This window comes from Protopterus annectens, chromosome 12.part0 (genome assembly GCF_019279795.1).
Source record: "Protopterus annectens isolate FY-2018-M chromosome 12.part0, PAN1.0, whole genome shotgun sequence".
NCBI classification, from domain to species: Eukaryota; Metazoa; Chordata; order Ceratodontiformes; family Protopteridae; genus Protopterus; species Protopterus annectens.
In genome coordinates this window covers 149378530-149401084 of record NC_056746.1, presented here as the reverse complement: position 1 = coordinate 149401084, position 22555 = coordinate 149378530, and positions in this window count along the sequence as shown.

The window sequence follows — 22555 nt, the reverse complement described above, 5'->3', positions numbered from 1 at the left end:
GTCACTGTATTCTGTCTCTTACAAGTTGTTAAGGGGTGACCTGTGCCTAGATTACAGGGCAGTCTCTCACCCCGCCCTGATAGAAATGCTACACATTCGTAAATCAAACGAAATTAACCTAATCGCTGACATGAACAGGTCATGCTGGAGAGGTAGATACTTCTTCCAGAGACTGCCATCTTCTGTGGAACAACCTTCCAATTTATGTGAAACAGAACCCCTCCCTGACTCTCTTCAAACACAACCTAGATCAGTGGATGGGTGTCGGCAAATTCATTCCTGGGGTGGTGCCCATGTCCCTCCTGGACAGAGGAAGTCAGTATTAGGTACTATAGACCCTTACACCTGTGAACTTCATTCACCTAACCACTGACAGTTGGAGCAGCTCAGGATAAATATGGCTAGACTTGTAAGGGCTGTAGGGCAGTTAACCTTGTAACCTCTTATGAACCTATTATATCACTGCTGCAGTAGCCCAAGCTATATAGGTTATATCCTGCACAGAATATAACAGCTGGCCAGCTTTCACAGCTTTAGGGTACCTTCCACATTCTCAAACAGTTGATGGCTTGAGCTTTACTGCCAATGAAAAGTGCTGCTGTTGTGGACTTTCAAGGGGTCAGTGGTGCTCTAGAGTGTCTCTAATGATGTTCATCATGTTTCACTGTTGCAGTCATTACTCTTGGGTTATCCTGCTGGCAGGCTACCCTCAGTCGGCCAGAATTCCAAAGTCTAGGTCCGGCGTCGGTTGCTGTCGCCTCTTCCCTGACGTCAGTGCTCCAGGGGTATAAAAGATGCAGCCGATGCCATTTTCTTCAGTCTTTCTTGCCGCGTGGTGCCCGAAGCAAAAGCAGTTCGCAAGTGCCGGTTGGCCGATTCCTGAGATTTTCAAATCCGAATTTCAGAACCGAAGTCTTCATTAAAGCTAAGTACCTCGTTGGGGAAACTTTTTTTCTTGCTCCAGACCGATGTCAGAAAAAGTTAACAATTGTATTTCTTGTGGGAAGCAAATACCTCATAAGGATTTTCACTCTTACTGTATTCCTTGCATAGGCCCTGATCACAACGTTGCTAGCTGTCAGTTTTGTGCTAGATTTAACCAACGCAGTATCAAGCGTTGGTTTGATTTTGCATTTCATTACTTTGGCAGAAGATTTAATTATATAATGCCATCAGACCAGCCGACAACCGGAGTTTACAAAAAACGCAAGGACAAGGAAAAGGATAAGCATCCGAGGTCCAAAACCGACGACGAAGCCTCTGCTAGGCCAGTTGCCGGTTCGCCGGTTCTCAGTGAGGCACTTTCGCAGCCCCTGGTGCCTGCTACCTCAGAGCCACAGGCCGCTTCCGACTCCCACGTGGAGACGACTGGGCCTCTGGATACTCAAGGTATTGGACACTTGGAAATCATTCCCTCAGATGGGTCCGGAGCCGCTGAGCAGGCATCAGCTTCTGAGGGTGTCTTCAGACCTACACAACTATATATTAAGACATCTTCAGCTTCAAAGACTAAAGCAGCTCTAAAGACAAAGAAACAAGTACAGCATTCTCCTACTCAGACTTCCATGCCTAAAAAACAGATGCTTAAAATAGCCGAAGACCTAATTACTTTGATCAGGGGCTCCCATCCCCCTCCTGATAAGAGGCCTAGGCAAGAGACACAGAGTATGATTCTTCTGATCAGATTTCTATTTCCTCTGATTCCTCTTCTGAACAGGATTACTCCATGCTTCCCTATGAGAATTCTGATGCTGAAGAATCCATTCCTTCAGCCTCTCCTCCTGAGGATTATTCTTTTGGGGAAACCCTGCATACCATGAGGGAGCATTTCTACCGGGAGAGCCAATATTATTCTGAATCCAAGAAAAGGCTCAGAGACTTTCTGCTACTTCCTCAGCACAGACCCCTTGCTATTCCACCTGTTCTAGACATTGTTGATGATGTATTTTCAGAGTCCAGCCTGTCTCCTGACTCTTTACCCCCTGCACCTGCTAAGCCAGACAGATACTACAGGGTCCCGGATTCTCATAAATTCCTATATAAAAACCCCGCTGCTGACCCAGAAACTGTATCTCAGGGTCCCAAAGGGGTTAAAGCTTCCACTGCAAAAAACCCTGTCCCCTCTGATAGGGATTCTAGGGCTCTAGACAGATGGGGGAAAGAAGTCTACACTTCTGCTACCCTGGCTGTAAGGGCTTTAAATTGTCAGTTTCATATGCTTAAATATCAGCAATATTTAATGTCACTGCTTAAACAGAAATTGTTGACAAATACTGAATGTTCAGAGAACAAGGAATTGCAGGATTTATTGCATGCAACTGAACAAGTGGGAAAGCATACTTTGCAATGTGATTATGATTCACTGGAGACGTCTTGCAGGGCCGCTGTTACAGGTTCTGTTATTAGAAGGCATGCCTGATTAAAGGAACAGAATCTGCCTGATCATGTTAAAGCAAAATTATTAGATGCACCATTACAGCATGATACTTTGTTTGGTAATAAAGCAGAAGAGGTGTTGAAAAAAATGGAGGATAAAGCAAAATCCATGCAGACACTCAAGGATTTCCTACAGGTGCAGCCACCCAGGTTTAGCAGAAACTGGCCTTCCAAAATTTGGTCCTTTCCAGTGTCAGACCACAAAGAGGCAGATCTCAGCCCCAAGGCTCATACAGGCCTAAACAATGGGGTGCTCCTACCTCCAAAAGCAGAGAAGACAAATCACAACCTTACAGGAAACAGTCCCAATGACTTTCCTCTACCAGATCCAAGCACTTTTCTTTTGGCAGTCCCCTTAGGGGGAAAACTAGCACTTTTTTCATCAAATTGGCAAATGGTTACCCAAGACAAATGGGTCCTGAACATAGTGTCCCAAGGCTACAGGTTCCATTTTCACACTCTACCAAGGTCAAAAGGTATGCCAGACCTGCCACACAATCAATGGGCAGAGGCACAAAAACAAATTACAGCCCTTATGGACATGAGGGCCACTCAGCAAGTACCACAACAAGAGCAGGGGCAAGGATTTTACTCCAGACCTTTCCTAGTACCCAGAAAGGGCAAAACCTGGAGACCAATACTGGACCTGTCTATACTAAATACGTTTCTGGAAGTTCCAAAATTCAAGATGTTGACTCTACAGCAGCTACTGCCCATGCTGGGCAAGAAGGCTTGGCTCGTAAATTTGGACCTAAAAGAGGCATACTTGCACGTCACAATCAGACAATCTTGCAGAAGATACCTCAGATTCATAGCTGGCCCAATCCATTACCAATTATCTGCACTGCCCTATGGCTTATCTACTGCGCCCAGGGTCTTCACAAAATACCTGGCACCAGTAATTGCATTTTGCAGACAAAAAGGAATTCAAATATATCCCTACTTGGACGACTGCCTAATTCAAGCAGAGAACAAAGGCATTCTTCTAAAGCATCTGGCATTTGTAAAAAGATTACTAATTGGCTTAGGATACACAGTAAACGAAAAGAAATCAAAACTAGTGGCCTCTCAAGAGATAATATTCCTTGGTGCAAGCTTAAATACAACTACCCAGATGGCTTATCTCATGCCAGAAAAACAAAAGCAACTGACTACTTACTTCAAGAAATTGGCAACAAAAACCCACCTATCTGCAAGGAAAATCCTGCAGGCCTTTGGTTTCATGGCATCCTGTATTCTACTAATTCCATATGCCAGACTGCATATGAGGAAACTACAATGGTATCTAAAAAGTGTTTGAACTCAGCATTGCCACAGCCTGGAGACAGTAATTGCACTCTTTCCCTGCCTGCAACAGGAGTTTCAATGGTGGGCAGAAGCCTGTCCACCACAACAAGGGTCTGCCATTCAGTTTACCCACAGCCAAACAGACATTGACAACGGATGCATCATATTATGCCTGGGGGGCCCATATGGCAGGAAAATGTATTCAGGGCACATGGCCTTCAAACCAGATGCATCTTCACATCAATCAAAAAGAGATGCTAGCTGTTCAAAATGCCCTGACAGCTTTCAAGGATCTGCTTCATCCAGGACAGTTACTGATAAAGCCAGACAACACTACGGTCATGTGGTACATAAACAAGCAGGGAGGTACACATTCCTACCCCTTCTGTAGACAAGCAATGACCTTATGGGACATAGCATTGGCTTTTCAAGTTCACCTGCAAGCACAATTCCTGCCAGGAAAAAGAAATACTCTGGCAGACGAACTAAGCAGAAACCTCATGGATCCCCACGAATGGAAACTGGATCCACAAGTCTTCAGCATGATAATAAGAAAATGGGGATGCCAGACATAGATCTATTTGCCTCCCCTCACAACTGCCAATTGCAGAGATTTTGCACAAGGATTTATCACAAGCAAGCATGGAAAGTGGATGCCCTATCCTTCAGCTGGAAAAATCTAACAGTATATGCTTTTCCTCCACTGCCTCTCCTTCCCAGGGTACTCCTAAAGGTCAGACAAGAGAAGCCATAAATGATACTGATTGCACCAGACTGGCCACGCCAGCACTGGTACCCAATCCTAAAGAGCTTGTCTCATGGTCCAGCATGGATATTGCCTCAAACTTCTCACTTGCTGACCCAACAAAACAATCAAATCCTGCACGGCCAACTCAGGACCTTAAATCTGGCAGCATGGCAGATAATGTAACCATTCAGAACACTCCTCTTTCAAAAGCTGTTATGGATGTTATCTTGGAGGCCAGGAGGCCCAGTACCAGAAAATCTTATGCAGAAAAATGGAAGAGATTCTGTGCTTGGAACCAGGAACAAGGCATTGACATGTGTATACCAAATATCCCTCAGATTTTCCAATACCTGAGATGCTAAACAAAGGCCTTTCTTTCTCATCTATTAAGATTCATGCCTCTGCTATTTCAGCCCATTACAATATGGAACCACCTATCTTTTCTCCTCCTTTAATAAGGCAGTACCTCAGAGGGGCCAAAAACATTAGGCCTCCAACGAGAGCACCAATTCCGGCCTGGGACCTCAATTATGTTTTGGAAAAACTTACACTGCCTCCTTTCGAGCCAGCATCAGCAACAGATATAACATTTTTATCCTGAAAAAACAGCTCTGCTCCTAGCAATAACCTCTGCAAGGCGAGTCTCGGAGTTACAATCACTCATGGCTGTGGAACCTTTCATCATTTTTCATCCAGACAGGGTTTCTCTGAGGACAAACCCTACATTTATGCCTAAGGTGGTGTCCAGTGTGGCCCTCAACCAAACCATTCACTTGCCTACCTTTTATCCAAATCCACAGAACAAGGGTGAGAAAATTCTGCATTCTTTGGACATACACAGGCAGTTACGCTTCTACTTGGACAGAACTAAAGCTTTCAGAAAGACTGAGCAACTTTTAGTATCATATGCTGCAGGATCACAAGGAAAGGCTATCTCAAAACAGACTATTTCTAAATGGATAGGCCATTGCATCCATTTCTGCTATTTTCAACATGGCAAATCAGTGCCTAAGCGCATTAGACCTCATTCCACCAGAACAGCAGCCACTTCAGCAGCCTTCCTCAGAGGAGTACCAACCAAAGATATCTTAGAGGCTGCAACTTGGAGTTCAGTGCACACCTTCACAAAGCACTACCACTTACCTCTTTACTCTAAGTCCAGAGCAGGCTTTGCCACTGCTGTTCTGCAGGGCCTCATAGCCTCTCCTAATCCCATTTAGCCCAGCCACCCATCCTCAGCTTTGGGATCCAACCCAAGAGTAATGACTGCAACAGTGAAACACGATGAACATAGTACAGTTGTGTACCTATCATATATGTAGATGTTCGAGTGTATTCACTGTTGCAGTCCAGGTTACCCACCATTCCCCCTTTTCTTTGCTGGGACTTATCTGCACTTCTCTATCCTATACAACCTATTTGGTGTATTTGCTTGTAGATGAAGGAAATGTTATTTTTGTACATGCATTTTTATTGGCATATTTTTCAGCCTACCATTTTGGGGGCACCTGACATCTGGGGCAAGAAAAACTAAAGAAAATGACGTTGGCTGCATCTTTTATACCCTTGGCACACTGATGTCAGGGAAGAGGCGACAGCAACCGACGCCGGACCTAGACTTTGGAATTCTGGCCGACTACGGGTAGCCTGCCAGCAGGATAACCCAAGAGTAATGACTGCAACAGTGAATACACTGGAACATCTACATTTATGGTAGGTACACAACTGTACATTGCTTCTCCTGTTCTACCAGCTTTGGTGGATATTTTTATTACAGCCTGCAATGTGCCTGACAGCCATCCTGCGGCCCTTAGGAAGGCAGATAGATTGTAGAATGTTCCTTAGTCTTACAAATGTTTATCCACTAGTCCCAGATCTGACCTTGCAGTGATTTTCTTGTCAAATCCTTCTGCAGCTAAGCATTTAATAAATGCTAATCCCTATCCATTTGACAAAGATGGGAAAGCTTTTGATATTGGAAAAGACTGCATTCTTCTACCTTTCTTATTTTTAATATTCTTAATTGAGCTTAGACAAGTTACGTTTTTCTTTGCTTTTTTTGAGAATATAAAGAAAATAAGTCACTTTTCTTTCATCTGAGGATAAATCTTTTCCAGTTGCTGTTATTACTTCTGTTTCTCAAGTAACAAAACATTCTTTGAAGTGTTGTTCTGACTCAGCTGATACTTTTCCAGAAGAGAAGCTACTTGGTCTGTTATGAGAAGATTTGTATGATTACGTTCTCAGAATGTGCCTGAAGATGCAAAAACTGAAATTTTGAATTCTTATCTCTTGTTAGCAGACCATTTACTGCTGAAGTCCTGACAAAATGTGGTGAGAGAAGAAAACTGATTCAAGGGGTGACTCAGATTTTTTAAACTTTATTTATTTAACATTTGTTTACTGGGAAAGTCTAACTTGGAACGAGGTCAATTTTCAGTGGAGGCCTGGGGAGAAACACTCCAGGCGCATGTCTTTGTAACATGGGAGGAAACTGGAGTACCTGAAGAAAACCCACACAAATGCAGGGAGGACATGCAGACTGTGCACAGAAGGCACTCCAGCCGAGAATTGAACCGGAAAACCTCTTGCTGTCAGGAGACAATGCTACCACTACATCACTGTGCTATCCAGGCTATATGGGTAACTTTCATCCCTTATTCAGGATATTTTTTAAAAAAAACACAAAATAAACAGCCTTGGCAAACTTCAGTTAAGCAGGCAATAATACCAAAGAGGGTCTAAAAAGGAGATAAAGATCCCCCCTGCCACCCTAGCAGCCCTTTAATTCTTCCCCAAAGTCTGGTTTGCAGTTCTCTGTTTGGCAATAGATCATCTCAGACAAAAGGGTTCTGAGAGTGATCCATCGGGGGTGCCGATGTGGGAATCACTTCCTCCTTTTCTGGAGTTTCTTCTTCATCCACCAGATGAAATGTTTTTATTTCCCTGTCATTCAGCATCTGCTGGCACCAGGGGTTAAATAATCTGTACTGCTGCCTCTTGCATGGAAAGGTTTTTATTCAAAGATGTTTTGATTACCAAAGAAAGAAAGCTTCATTGAGAGTAGTCTTAGATCTTTCCTTTCTCAAACAGTTTGTTAAAATCACAAAGTTCAAAATGTCCCTTCACAACCTGTTATGTCTTATACCACCTTTCAGTTTTTGGAGGCTCTAGATTTAAATGATGCTTACCATCACATTCTAATAACCTAAGATTTCAAAGTTTTCTTAAGATTTTCTGGATTACCCTTTTCAGTTCTTTGTATTACCCTTTGGGTTATCCTCTGCTCCAAGGTTTCTCACAATGTATGTACCTCCAGTGATGGAATGTTGCAAACTGCAAGGTATTCATGTTTTTTCCTTATTTAGACAAATTGTTCATCTTTGCAGAGTCTTTTTTTTTTTTTTTGAAGTGTCACGAATCAAACACTTGGATAAAATATCCCTTTTTCACACTGAGTTTCCAGGAGAATGTTCAGTTAGCTTGTCTAATTCCATCCCCACAGAATAGTATTTATTGGGTGTCTCCTGGATATGTTCATTCAAAGAGCTTTTCTCTCTCAGGAAAAAGTTGGTCTATATTTAGAGCTATTCCTGCGTTTTTCACTTAGCTGAGGACTTCAGCAAGGAAATTTCTCAAGATTTTAGGATTCATGGCATCTATGGTAGTAGTCATGGTTGCTCTAGGCAGACCCCACAAGAGAGAGATTCAGTCGTACCAAAAATCTGTATAGCTCCAACATCAACACCCTCTGGCTTTTCAGATTCCAGTTTTGGGATTTGTAAAAAGGGAATTGGTTTGGTGTTGGACAGGTTTATCTGAATCCATGTCTTCCAATCTGTCATCCAGCTGTACTTCACTTTGTATAACAGATGCCTCAGAGTTTGCTTGGAGGTGGGGTTATGTCCTTGGGCGTAAAATTGCAGGGTCATTTGAACAAAAAAGACCGACCAAAAAACACAAATGTCAAAGTGATGTTAGCAGTAATAAATTCACTCAACTCTCAATCATCTATGATTGCCTTGACCTCTGCAAGTAGTCACAGACAACACCACAGTGCTGTGATACATAAATTCTGTGTGTGTGGGAGTCCCAGATCATACCCTCTCTGCAGATTAGCCATGGTAATCTGGGAAATAGCAATGCCGCAGTCTTACTCTACAGACTTTTTACATTCTGTCATAAGAAAACTTTGTGCAGACAAACTGAGCAGGATCACAAATTGGAATTGAATCAGGGTCTTCCAGGAGCTGATCCAGCTGTGGGGAACACCTCAGATAGGTCTGTTCTCCTCTATTCACAACAAGCACCTTGAAAAATTCTGCTTGAGGATTTCTTGCAAGTAGGCATAGAAGACAGATTCATTCTCTTTTCCTTGGTTGGGAATGTTCCAGTATGCATTTCTAATGCTGTCCAGGGTCATTCTGAAGATTCAGAAGGACTCTCCAAAGGTCATTGTGATGACTCTCTTCTGGCCAAGGCAACAGTGATTCTCCTTTCCTTTGGAAGTAGCCAAATGCAATCCTACAGACTGTACTTACTCACACAAGACGCAGGGGGTGTTTGATACACTCCAGCTGGAAACAACCTCATATGACTGCCTGGGTAATAGAATTTTAATGCCTTTCAGGCATCTCTTTTCTGAGGGTGTGCAGCAGTTATTAAAGGAGGAAAAGAAACATACTACTGGAAAATTGTGTACTAGAAAATGAAAAATATTTTCTAGCTGGTGCCACAGGCACCTTTTAGGCTAACATTTTATGGTTCTACAATATTTGTGAGAGTTATCCCATGGCCTTTCTTATTTCTCTTTAAATCTTCCATCTTTTGACCATTTTAGCATATCTGCCCATGTAGCCCCCCTCTTTCAGTGCAGAGTCATGTCAGGCTGTTTTTGAATGGTGTTCTACTTACCAGTCCACCTAGAAAAGCAGGTGGCTTCTCCTTGGGATCTTAATTTTGTTTTTGGAAACAATGTTTGTTCCATTTGAACCAGCCTAGCTTATTTGAGGTTTTTAACTTGAAAAACAGTGCTGCTAATTGCTCTGACTTTTACAAGAAGACTGTCCAAGTTGCAAGCACTTATTGAGGGTCAACTGTATCACATTTTACACAAAGATATGGTTTCTTTATGAGTGAATCCTTCATTTATGCCTAAAGTGGTGTCCGAGTTTACTTTGCGCCAAGCTATCCATCTTCATGTCTTACCTGATCTTAAAAAATGTGGGAGAAAAGTTTCTTCATATTCTGGATTTCTCCAAAACAACTCAGATATGATCTTGACAGAAATAAAACCTTCAGGAATTCTGATAATTTATTCATTTCTTACGAAGGTAAGAAAAAAGGACAATTAGTGTCAAAGCTGATAATTTCAAACAGTTGTCCCATGCTATTCCCTTTTGTTCTCACCATAACAAGTCAATTCCAGGCACATTTTACTGGGGCCTTAGCCTCTTCAGTGACGTTTTGGAAAAGGGTGGACTATAGATGTATTATAGAGTCAGCAATTTGGTCTTCTGTATATACTTTCAACAAGAACTACAAACTACACTGCTATTCCAGATCCAGAGCAGGCTTTGCTAGGGCTATTCTCCAGGGACTCCTGGACCCTTATCCTTCATTCTCCCAAACTTTCTAAGCCTTGATATTGTATTAATATAGCTTAGGCTAATGCGGCAGTGATCTAATGATGAACATCATACAGTTGTGTAAGTAAAGCATAGGAGTAGATGTTTGCATAGGTTGCTAATGGAGTAGGCACTCCCACCATCTTCCTTAATTTTTTTTATGCTTTTGTTTGCCAGGGCGAAGACAATGATTTTATATACCAACATTGACCTGTTTTAGGGCTATATCCCAGACTGCTGATTTTCTCCCTTTTCTGCTCGAGCTCTGGTCTGGTGCATGGAAGATGCCCTAAAGCTTTGGAAGCTACCTGGCCATTATAATCTGTGCAGGATATAACCCTTTTAACTTAGGCTACTGCAGCAGTGATTTATTTGAACATCTACTGTTAAGGTAATTTTACTTACCCAACTGTACTATATTCACCCAATGCAGTATGGATTATCACTTCTGTGATGTTCACAGAGCTAAAGAACACTTTTTGGGTTTCCTCAACTGTGGTATCAAAATTTAATTTTACTTTGTTTTAAAAAATGTATGCATTAGCACTTTATCCTTTTGGGATCAGTTTTGGTGTAGGCAGATTTAATTTTTTTAAGGGCTCAGAGTTTTTACCATATGTGGTACAATGTGATGATCCAGGGGTCAAATTTCTAAGCTTGGCTTTGTATTTTCATTTATTTGTGACAAGAGGTCTCATTGCAGGAGATTAGATGTGAATAGAAAGCTTAGTGTATGTTGCAGTTCATGCTGTGGAACCTTCAAGGCATGAAGGACAATTAAGCTGCCTCAGATTATCAGCTAATACCATTATGCTTGTTGTGGAGAAGTCTCTGAAGACTGTGGGATTAGTAGAAGCTTTAGCGTGGGGTCGTAGAGTGACTACAACCATTTGGGGGTCAGATTTTTGCCATTGTAGTGGCAGCTATAGCAGTGCAACATGCTGGAACTGCTTGTGAGAATCAGGTTAAATAGATTTGAGCACCTGGTAGTGATGGGATGATAAAGTTAGAAGAAACTAAAGGCATATTATTTTTAGGTTAGTATACATTTTCCAGTATATAGATTAATAGTAAAAGTTGTATAACATAATGTTTGATTCAATGGTGAGCATCTCAGCTTTGCTAGTCTATATCTTGTGGGCTGTAGGAGACATGGATAGATGTCTGTAGTTGGCCGTGATGTGGTATGAAGTCTTGTTTATAGTAACTAGGTCGCACAGCACTTCAAAGTCATTATCTTGAACAATTAATCTAGAGATGTTGGTGTCTATGAATAAGGACTGACAGTCCACAACCTGAAACAATGTTGTCCTCAGTAGAGGCCCTAAATGTTTGTTGGGCATTAAAACCCGGTAAGGATGGAGTGTTGCCATATAATTTGAACCATGTTTGTGTGAAGATGCAGATAAACTATGTATCTGAAGTAGTTTACTTCATTTGATCTTCAACCTGTGGGTTACGGATCCGTATCATATCCGAGCCGGCAACTTTTACTAGCATCAGCTCTGAGCTCCTCCCCTTATCCATAATACACCTCAACTGCCTTCCATCCCCAGATCTCGTTTGCCGCAAATAGCTTTGCATCGTGTCTCTTGAGCAATTTAGTCAGTTGGTTTAAACCTTCGTATCTTTTTCTACAGTTTTTTGTTAGTGTTAGTTTAGGTCCCCTTTCTCCTCCCCTCACTTGGTGTATCGAGTTTTAGGGCAATTAGAGTACTTTGTACTGTTGTGAGATTGTAGCTTCCCCTCCCCCCTCAGTGTTTCTCTGTACGAGTGTGGTGAGTGGGTGTGTTTGACAGTTTTAAAGACAGTATGGCTGAAAAGCTTGTTTTCAAACCTTGCACAGAGTGTGGCCGTAAGTTATCCCCAGCTGATGGCCGCACTCTGTTAGTTTGGTGCTTGGGTGTTCCCATCTGAGTGTGGACTGCAGCATGTGTGTGGGCTTCAACCCCCGCACCATTAAAGATAGGAAGGCCAAGTTGGCCCTCAAAGGCCTTCTTCCCCCTTCAGACTATGTTTCCTCATCTCCGGTTTTGGTCACAGCAGCTGCTGTGGCCGCCTCTCCTTCCTCTGGCTTCTCCTCCCTCACAGGCTGGGACTCAACCACCTGTACCAAAGCCTGTGGTAGTGGAGCAGAAAAGAGGTAGAGAGAGGGAGGGAGAGTCGAAGGCGAGGGAAAAGAGAACGAGGTCTCTGGACCTCACTTCACCTACTAAGATGCCACGGATCTGTGACTCCCCTTAGCTTCGATCTCCGAGGATCTCCCCAGAGCCAGAGGAGACACATCCAGTTTCTCGGGCCTTGGCACCCCAACCCACCAGGTCAGAGTCAGTCGCCTCATCACGGATAAAATGATGAGGCGTTTTATCCATACACAGATGCAGATGGGGGTCTTGCCAGCCCCCCTCCCTCAGGAGGGGGGAGCTCGCTTCCTTTTTTCCAACCCATATCTCCTTCTCCGATCCGACCTTTGGGTTCGGAGTATTCGGATCTGAGGTTGGCTTTGGTCAGCGGGTCGGCGCCAACTGTACCTGCTTCCTTGATGCCGACAGCTGCCTGGAGTGTCTTGGATCTGACCAGCTCGGATCCAAGCCTCTGTCAGAGCCAGAGCTTTGGTATCAGATCTGAGGTAGTGGAACCCTTTTCTTCGGCTCCGACTTTGTCTGGCCACCTTCCCTCCCTTGGAGTTCTGTCCACCTCGGTCCCGGCTCAGATTCTCTCATTTGACGTGGTAGAAAGGGTTCTCTCCACAGGATTGAGACCCCTGACTTCCAACTCGGACTCCTTCCAGACCCCCTTGGCTCTGTCTACAGTCCCCATCATTTTACCAGAGGGACAGCCCATGCTCAAAGAGCCCCAGATGGTTCCCCCAAGGAACAAGTGACTTGCGAGCTTCCCCTGGAGAGCCCCACTGGAGAGGTACCTCGCAAGAGGAGGCACTTGGACTGCCCCGAGTCCCTCACCGAGGACATGGACTTATATGATGGAGAAGGTTCCCCTAGGTCACCTCCTGAGGATTTCTCTTTGGAGACATCATGGAAATCCTGGGCCAATGGGGAGGTTGGTCTGCCCTCAAACCTTCTTCTGATGAGTCTGTGTTCCTGGAGGCTTTCGGCACAGGCCCATCTACTTCCTGGGTGTCCCCTCCTGTGGATCCTTTGGTGAATCTGGTCACTTCACAGGCATGGAATGAACCAGACACCATGGAACCTATCCCAAAAAGACTGGATAAGATCCTAAGCCCCCCATAGACAGACCTGCATGGAACTAGGGCTCCCATATAAATGCCATGGTGGTAGCAGCAAGAACTTGCTCAGGAGAGTTCCTCAGTCCATCCTCCTGACTGAGAGTCGTAGATGATGGACTGCCTAGGGAAGCAGGTTTACGCTTCAGGTACATTTTCGATTAGGGCGCTGAACTACGTGGCCCATGTTACCAAACTCAAACACGACCTGGTAAAGGAGCTGGAAGAGTCCCCCCCCCCACCCAAGTCCACGTTGCAGGAGGACAAGGCTTCATTCTCCGTGAGGATGGCCACGTTAAAAGCCATATCTATCACGTCCATGTGACTCCTCTCACATGCTACGGACGGAGAGGGTAGGGCGGCTGGGTCCGTGTCCATGAGGCACAATGTCTGGCTCAGGTTATGTCAGTTTTCTGAACCCTTCAAGGAATTCTTTGCCAGTGCCCCTTATGATGACTCTACACTCTTTGGTAAGACTGTCAGAGACATTAGTCCAAAGTGAGAAGGATGGGAAGACGCTGTCTGCCATTGAGATTCACTTCTCTAACCCTCAAAGGTCCTTTTCCCAGAACCAGAGAGGGCAAAAGAAGCTGTGGTTCCGGAAGTCACAGTATTCCTGGGACACTCAGGGCTCTTCTTCCCCCAGTGGCAGAGGGGGACAGAATGGACACCAGCCCAGAGGCAGAGGGGGGTCCAAGGAATTTTGGGTCTCAAGAACCTTTCTCGGACAGACACGGGCAGCAACCCTGAGGCATTGCTCGTCTGCTCTACTCTGGAGGCAGTCGGGGGAGGCGATTGTCCTTGCACCTAGCGGCATGGGAGTCCATAACAACGGACCACTGGGTGCTTCAAATTATATCCAGAAGATACTCTATCCCCTTTGTGGGTTCTCTCAAATCTCCCAGACAACTCTCGGATGTACCACCCACGCAAAGGGAGGCAGCAGCACAGGAAATTTCCAAGCTGCTAGGAAAAACGAGCCATCAAATCCGTCCCCCCAGATCAGTCTGGATTGGGCTTCTACTCCAGGTTCTTTTTGGTGCCAAAGAAAATGGGGGACTTGAGGCCCATTCTGGACCGCTGTACCCTGAACCTGTCAGTTGACACAGAGAAGTTCCGGATGGTCACATTACAGTCCATCATGCCGTACCTGCAAGAGAGCAACTGGATGTGTTCGTTAGACCTCCAGGATGCTTATTATTACAAAAAATGCACAGAAGTGCTAGGAGGTTCCTCCACTTCCTTCTAGGAGTCAGTCATTACCAGTTTTGAGCCCTACTCTTTGGTCTCATCACAGCCCCCCCCCCCCAAGGTGTTTACCAAAGTGATGGTGGTGGTAGCGGCTCAACTGAGGCTTCAGGGGATTCAGGTCTATCTGTACCTGGATGGTTGGCTCCTCACTGCTCCCACCAGGCGTCTACTCTCCCAAACTAGGGATTATTTCCTGACCCTTGCCCTGTGATAGGGGGTCACCATCAATGCATCCAAATCTTTCCTAGATCCTGTACAAGTGATAGACTACATTGGTGCCAGGATAGATACTCTTCAGTGAAAAATCTTCCTGTCCTCTGAGAGCATTCAAAACCTGAAGATGCATGTCTCCCTGATCTACCTTTCTCATCTCCCAATGGCGGAATCAGTGTTGAGGGTCTTAGGCTCGATGGCAGTGACCATAACTCTTCTCCTATGTGCTCGATTACACATGAGAATTCTACACTGGACTCTAGCTGTATAATGGTCCCTGTTGGAACTACCATTGACATATCCAGTTCAACTCAGTCGAGTCTGCCTGTCGTCCCTCATATAGTGGATGTGCTCTCCGGACATTTTGGAGGGACGACCTTTTGTTCCAGCCCAAGCCACATTGATCACAGATGCCTCCCAACTCGGGTGGGGGGGGCATTGTTCGGGCAGGACAGTCCAAGGCATGTGGTCCCCCGTAGAGACCAGCTTGCACATAAATGTCCTAGAGATGAGGGTGGTCCTTCTAGCATTGCAGTCCCTTCATGCCTTTCTTCCTCTGGGGATGATTGCTATTCAGTCAGACAACATGTCAGTGCTCTGGTATATCAACAAACAGGGAGGGACCAGATCTTACCCCCCTTTGTCGCGAGGCCATGAGAGTGTGGGAATGGGAGATCTCCACTGGTTGCTTTCTCATCGCAACGCACATTCCGGGACAGTCCAACATCCTAGTGGACAGGCTAAGTCAGACCATTCTGATGCCTCACGAGTGGTCTCTGAATCTGTCAGTAGCAGAACAGATCTTCAGGAGTAGGGTCAACCTTGCTGCGATCTCTTTGCATCTCCTTCCAATGCAAAGTGCAGCAAGTTTTTCACTCGGAACCCCCTACCAGGGGAGTCTCCCAGCAATGCTCTAGTTCATGCTTGACCTCCCGGTATTCTATATGCTTATCCGCCAGTACCTCTCGTTCCGTGGTTTCTACAGAATGCTCATCGACTGGGGAGCAAAGTAATCCTCATTGCCCCATTCTGGCCTTGCCAATTATGGTTTCTGTTCCTTTGGTCTCACCTTCTGGCTCTGCCTTGGATCCCTTCTTGGGTGCTTCATCCAAATCTGGACAGCCTGAAGCTCACAGCTTGGTTGCTCCAGTTCCCATGATTGCTAGGACTCCTGGACTATCCTCCTCAGATCTATTTTGGTGGCTGCTCATAAGTCTTCAACCAGGAAGGTTTATTGCAGCAAGTGGAAGTGTTTTTCCTTTTGGGCCTGTCAAAGGAGTTTAGACCCTTTCTCGTCTCCTATTTCCACAATTCTTGATTTTCTAGCTGATATTTTTCATCACGGAGCTAGTTCTTTTACTGTTAAAGTTCAGTTGGCTGCCATCTCTCATTTTCATGTGGGCAAGAATTCTGCCTCTTTAGCCTCTTCCAGACTCTGTAAAGCCTTTATCAAAGGCACCTTTTTGTTACGCCCCCTCTGGTCAAAGATCCTGTTCCCCCATGGGACCTTACTATGGCTCTTCAGGCTCTGGTCACTCTGCCTTTCGAGCCTGCCGCAACTGTAGATCTGAATTTTTTATCTTGAAAAATGGCTTTTCTGGTGGCTATTACTTCTGCAAAAAGGGTTTCAGAATTACAGGCCTTGTTCATCAAAATTCCTTACATGATTTTTCACAAAGATAGGATATCCCTTCGAACCAATCCATCCTTTCTTCCTAAGGTGGCATCACCAGTCAATATCAATCAGACTATCAATTTGCCTGTGTTTTTTCCTAATTTCACTAATAAAATGGAATATAAACTCCACATGTTGGATGTTCATAGACAGTTACAATTCTATTTACGCAGGGCAAAATATTTCCGCAAATTTGATCAATTGTTTGTATCCTTCTATAAACCCTTTTTGGGGAAACCTATCTCCAAGGTCACTATAGCTAGATGGATTTCTTCATGCATCCTGCAGGTCTATAAGGACAGAGGCTTGTCTCCTCCAGGTCAGGTGAAAGCTCATTCCACTAGGTCCATGGCTACGTCTGCGGCCTTTTGGTCTAGTGTGTCTTTTGATGATATTTGTTCTGCAGCTACTTGGTCCTCATCTCATACATTTATTTTTCATTACAAATTGAATTTGACGTCCAGTAGGAGAGCATCCTTTGGTTCTGTGGTGCTCTGCAATATTCTTCGATGTGGGCCTCCCAGGAGTTTAGTAGCTGGGGACTCTGTCCCACACATTGATGACCAAATGAAGTAAACTACTTCAGATAAAGAAGTTATGTACTCACCATACCATTACATCTGAGTAGTTGTACTTCATTTGTCTTCAACCATCCCTCCCTCCATTCCCCGGACCTTGGCATATGATCAGCCTACGGGCTGCAGTATAGGTCACAAGTAAAATTTTTCAGGTCGGGTTATCAGTATAAGGTTCAGCAAACTCGATCTGGGGATGGAAGGCAGTGGAGGTGTATTATGGGTAAGGGGAGGAGCTCGGAGTTGATGCTAGTAAAAGTTGCCAGCTCGTATCTGATATGGATCTGTAACCCACAGGTTGGAGATAAATGAAGTACAACTACTCAGATGGACTGTTATGGTGAGTACATAACTTCTTTTTTATAGCTTTTGTTTTTTTTGTTTTTTTTTTTTGGGGGGGGGGGGCTTTTTTTTCCTTGTTTAAGCTCCTGGCACTGAGCAGTGCTACACTGATTGCAGTCTGATTTGACTTTGCTAGATTGGCAGATGTAAGAGATTAACATTGCCTAAAAAGGGCACAGAAGTGAGGAAAAGATTTAGGCCAATATACAGATGCCAGTAGGACAGAGATGCAGTTTATCCCTGAAGAAACAGGTCAAACTGTCAGTCATCTGTTTCCTGACAAACACTGGGCCATCTTAGAATGACTTCAGTAAATAAGCCAATTATTGAATCCTGTTATTTTTTTTTTTTTGCGTATACTACTACTTCTCCTGGCTGCTCTCGTTAGGGGTCGTCACAGCGAATCAACTGTTTCCATTTCTTCTTGTCCTCTGCGTCTTGCTCTGTCACACAACCACCTGCGTGTCCTCTCTCACCACATCCATAAACTATATCTTAGGCCTTCCTCTTTTTCTGTTACCTGGCAGCTTCATCCTTAGCATCTTTTTCCCAATATACTCTGCATCCCTCCTCAGCACATGTCCAAACCAACGTAATCTTGCCTCTCTGACTTTGTCTCCAAACCTTCCAACCTGGGCTGACCCTCTAATATACTTATTCCTAATCCTGTCCATCCTCGTCACACCCAGTGCAAATCTTAACATCTTCAACTCTGCCACGTCAAGCTCTGACAATTGCCTTTTTGTCTATGCCACTGTCTCAAACCCATATAACATAGCTGGTCTCACTACCCTCTTGTAGACCTTCCCTTTTCTGTCACAAATCACTCCTGACACTCTTCTTCACCCACTCCATCCTGCCTGTACTCTCTTCCACACTCGCCATTACTCTGAACTGTTGATCCCAAGTATTTAAACTCATCCACCTTCGCCACCTCTACTCCCTGCATCCTCTATCATCTCTCTCATTCACCCACACATATTCTTAGTCCTGCTGACCTTCATTCCTCTTCTCTCTAGAGCATATCTCCACCTCTCCAGGGTCTCCTCCACCTGTTCTGTACTCTCACTACAGATCACAATGTCATCTGCAAACATCATAGTCCACAGGGACTCCTGTCTGATCACGTCTGTCAACCTATCACCATTGCAAATAAGAAAGGGCTCAGAGCTGATCCTTGATGCACTACCACCTCCACCTTAAACGCATCCGTCACTCCCACCGCAGACCTCACTGCTGTCACACTACCCTCGTACATATCCTGTACCACTCATACATACTTCTCTGACACTCCCGACTTCCTCATACAATACCACAACTCCTCTCTAGGCACCCTGTCATATGCTTTCTCTAAGTCCACAAAGACACAATGCAACTCCTTCTGACCTCTGTACTTCTCCATCACCACTCTCAGAGCAAACATAGCATCTGTAGTGTTCTTTCCTGGCATAAAAATCATACTGCTGATCACTAATCATCACCCCCCTTCTTAACCTAGATGTTCTTCGTGTTTCACTGTTGCAGTCATTACATTTGGGTAATCCTGCTGGCAGGTTGCCCTCAGTCAGCCTGAATATCAAAGTCTTGGGTCCTAAGTCGGTTGCTGTCACCCCTTCCCTGACGTCAGGTCATCAGGGGTATAAAAGATGCAGCTGACGCCATTTTCTTCAGTCTTTCTTGCCGTGCGGTGCCTGAAGCAGAAGCAGTTCGCAGGTGCCGACTCCTGAGATTTTCGTGTTCAAGTTTCAGATCCGAAGTCTTCATTAAAAGCTAAGTACCCCATTGGGGAAACTTTTTTCATGCTCCAGACCGATGTCAGGAAAAGTTAATTGTATTTCTTGTGGGAAGCAAATACCTCATAAGGACTTTCATTCTTACTGTATTCCTTGCCTAGGTCCTGACCACGATGTTTCAAGTTGTCGGTTTTGTGCTAGATTTAACCAACGCATTATTAAGCGTTGGTACGATTTTGCATTAAGCTATTTTGGACGCAGATTTAATTGTACAATGTCGCCGGATACCCATAAGACTACCGGAGTTCACAAAAAGCACAAAGAAAAAGACAGGTAACTGAGGTCCAAAACCAACGAAGCTTCTCCTAAGCCAGTCACCAGTTCTCAGTGAGGCACTTTCGCAGCCCCTGACGCCCGCTACTTTAGAGTCACAGGCCGCTACAGACTCCCACGTGGAGTCGGTCAGGCCGCTGGAAACTCAAGGTATTGGAGCCTTGGAGACTATTCCCTCATATGGGTCCGAAGCCGCTGAGCAGGCATCGGCTTCTGAGTGTGTATTCAGACCTAAACAATTATATATTAAACCGACTTCAGCTTCAAAGGTAAAGACTAAAGCACCTTTAAAGGCAAAGAAACAAGTTCACCAGCAACATGGACAGGCCTCCATGCCCAAAAAACAGATGCTTAAAATGGCCGAAGACTTAATTACCTTGATCAGGAGTTCCCATCCCCCTCCTGATATGAGGCCTAGGCAAGAGACAGACTATGAATCTTCAGATCATGTTTCCATTTCCCCTGATTCCTCTTCTGATCAGGAATATTCTCTTCCCCCCATGAGGATTCTTATGCTGAAGAATCTATTCCTTCAGCTTCTCCTCCTGAGGACTACTCCTTTGGGGAAACCTTGCATACCATGAGGGAGCATTTCCAGTGGGGGAGCCAAGATTTTTCAGAATCTAAGAGCAGGCTCAGGGACTTCCTTCTACTACCTCAACACAGGCCTCTAGCTATTCCACCTGTGATGATGTATTTTCAGAGTCTAGTCTGACCCCTTAACTCCAGCTCCTGTTAAGCCCGACAGATACTACAGGGGTCCTGACTCTCATAAATTCCTTTTCAAAAACCCTGCTGCAGACCCAGAAACTATTTCTCAGGGTCCCAAAGGGGTTAAGGTATGGTTGTCAGTTATTTAACATTTCAGTTATGTGATATAGACCCCAGCTAGCATGGGCCACTTTCCTGGCAAAAAACAAAAGCAAACAAACCAACAAAAAAGCTAAGCCACCATACTGACGAACACAGAAGTTAGAAGGACTAGGTATCACCAAATGGTACACACCAATACTGGCACTAAATGATTCCAAGATGGCTGCCGACTAGACTAGTCCCTATTCTTAGAGCTCCTCACAGACTAGTATCATCTTTATTTTTTCACAACTTGGGACTAATATTTTTCCTCAGTTTTTTTCATAAAAGGATTATACTAAGCTTTTTACATATAGTTGGAATATTTTTGTCTTTGGAATTTTTATTTTGGGTCACATTTTACCTCAGAACAATTTGTGGAGTTATCTGACTTGGGCACCTGCTGCTTCAGATTTTTCCTGGAACTTGTCACCCTGGTAACAACATCTAATTTCTGGGCATGGCTACTAAATCGGAGTCTATGGATGCTCAGGCCACGAAGGCCAAATTCTCATCAGTTCATTCACCAGAAAAAGATAACACTTCTAAAAGATTGAGAACATCCAAAAATTCTTCTGAACCAGCCAAAGTAAGTAGCAAAGAATTAAATGACTCAAACTTTTATTTAGATGAGTTAAAACTAGCATTAAAGCCCATACAAAGTGCCATTCAGAACTTTACAGAAAAATTTACTGACTTTGGTGATACATTAAAACAAATAAATGACAGAATGAGTACTATTGAAAACAATAACTCAGCTTTGGAGATAAAAATTGAGTCATTGGAAAATGATTTAAAATCTAAAGATAAAACTATTTCTGAAATACAATCTAAATTGATAGACTTAGAAGCCAGAAGCCGCAGGAACAACATTATTATTCGGGGTCTACCAGAATCTTTTGATAAGAATAATTTGTTGTCTGTGTCCAAGAGTATTTTTGAGGCACTACTAAACTGTGAAGCATCTTCAAAAAACATAACTGTTGAGAGAGCACACAGAGCCCTACGTGCAAGTCAAGATGCTTCTTCACCAAGGATAATATATACAAAATTGCTAAATTTTCAAGATGCTTTTCAAATCTTGCAAGCAGCTAAAAGTAAGAAACAGTTTGTATGGAAATCGCATAAGTTATCATTCTCACAGGATTTTCCTCCTCAAATAAAACTAAACAGGCAAAAGCTTTCTCCCTATTGTGCAGAATTAATTAAAAGAGGGATAAGATTTCGCATGTCTTATCCAAATACTTTGTCATTCACATTTAATGAAAAAAAGTTTACCTGTTCTGATCCTAAGGGAGCAAAAGATGTTTTTTTTAAAGCATTCAAAAAGCTTCCGGATTCAATTTCCTAACAATGTATATATCTGTCTGGACACAAATGTGTTGAAAATATATATATATATTTCCTTCTTATACAGGATATTTACATACAGTTAATGAGTTTAATCTATTGTGAAATATATTCTTGCCAAGGGTAAACAAAAGGTGTATATATATACACAAATGTGTTTATTCATTCCTTTTTTCTCTTCAGAAAACAGGAAGTGTTTTAGCTTTCTTTGTGGTGAAATCAGAAATACTAACATAGCTTTCAGCCTTTAAATAAATCTTGCGGTTCCCTCACTTTGTGAGATTTAGTGTTTATGTATAGTTCAATAATAACATGTTAAGTGCTACTATGATAATTTCCTCATAAGGGTTAGAATATTACAGAAAATATGAGATATAAATCCTTCATAAATTGCCTCTGTCAAGAGTATGTACAGTGCCTAAATATATAAACATAAATATGTTTCTTTTATTACTTGAAGTAATGGGAAAAATGCAAATTTGTTATGAGCTTTTATGTTTTCTCTCACAACCAAGGTGCTGGTATTTAAAGTAGATTTAGCATTGCAGATATTTTCTGTTTATGTTTCTCCAAATAGCGTACAAGCGTTTTTTCTTTTTTTAATTTAAGCAACTAAAATGCCTTGGTTTAGTCAGAAATATTTTGGAGGGAGTTATACAGACTCTCGAGACTGGTCTGAGAGAAAATCTCTTATCTATCACATCAGCAGATGCTACTACTATGCCACGCATCTTTAAGAAGATACGGAGCTTGGCGGTGATGTCATCATTTTAGAGGGAAATTTAAGTGACTTGAGAAGTTATTGTTCTGTTAAAGTGTTAATTTTCATTTAAACTGCATCTCAGATATCTGGCGCTCAACCTCCGTGGATCTTCGAGGCATCAGTGTG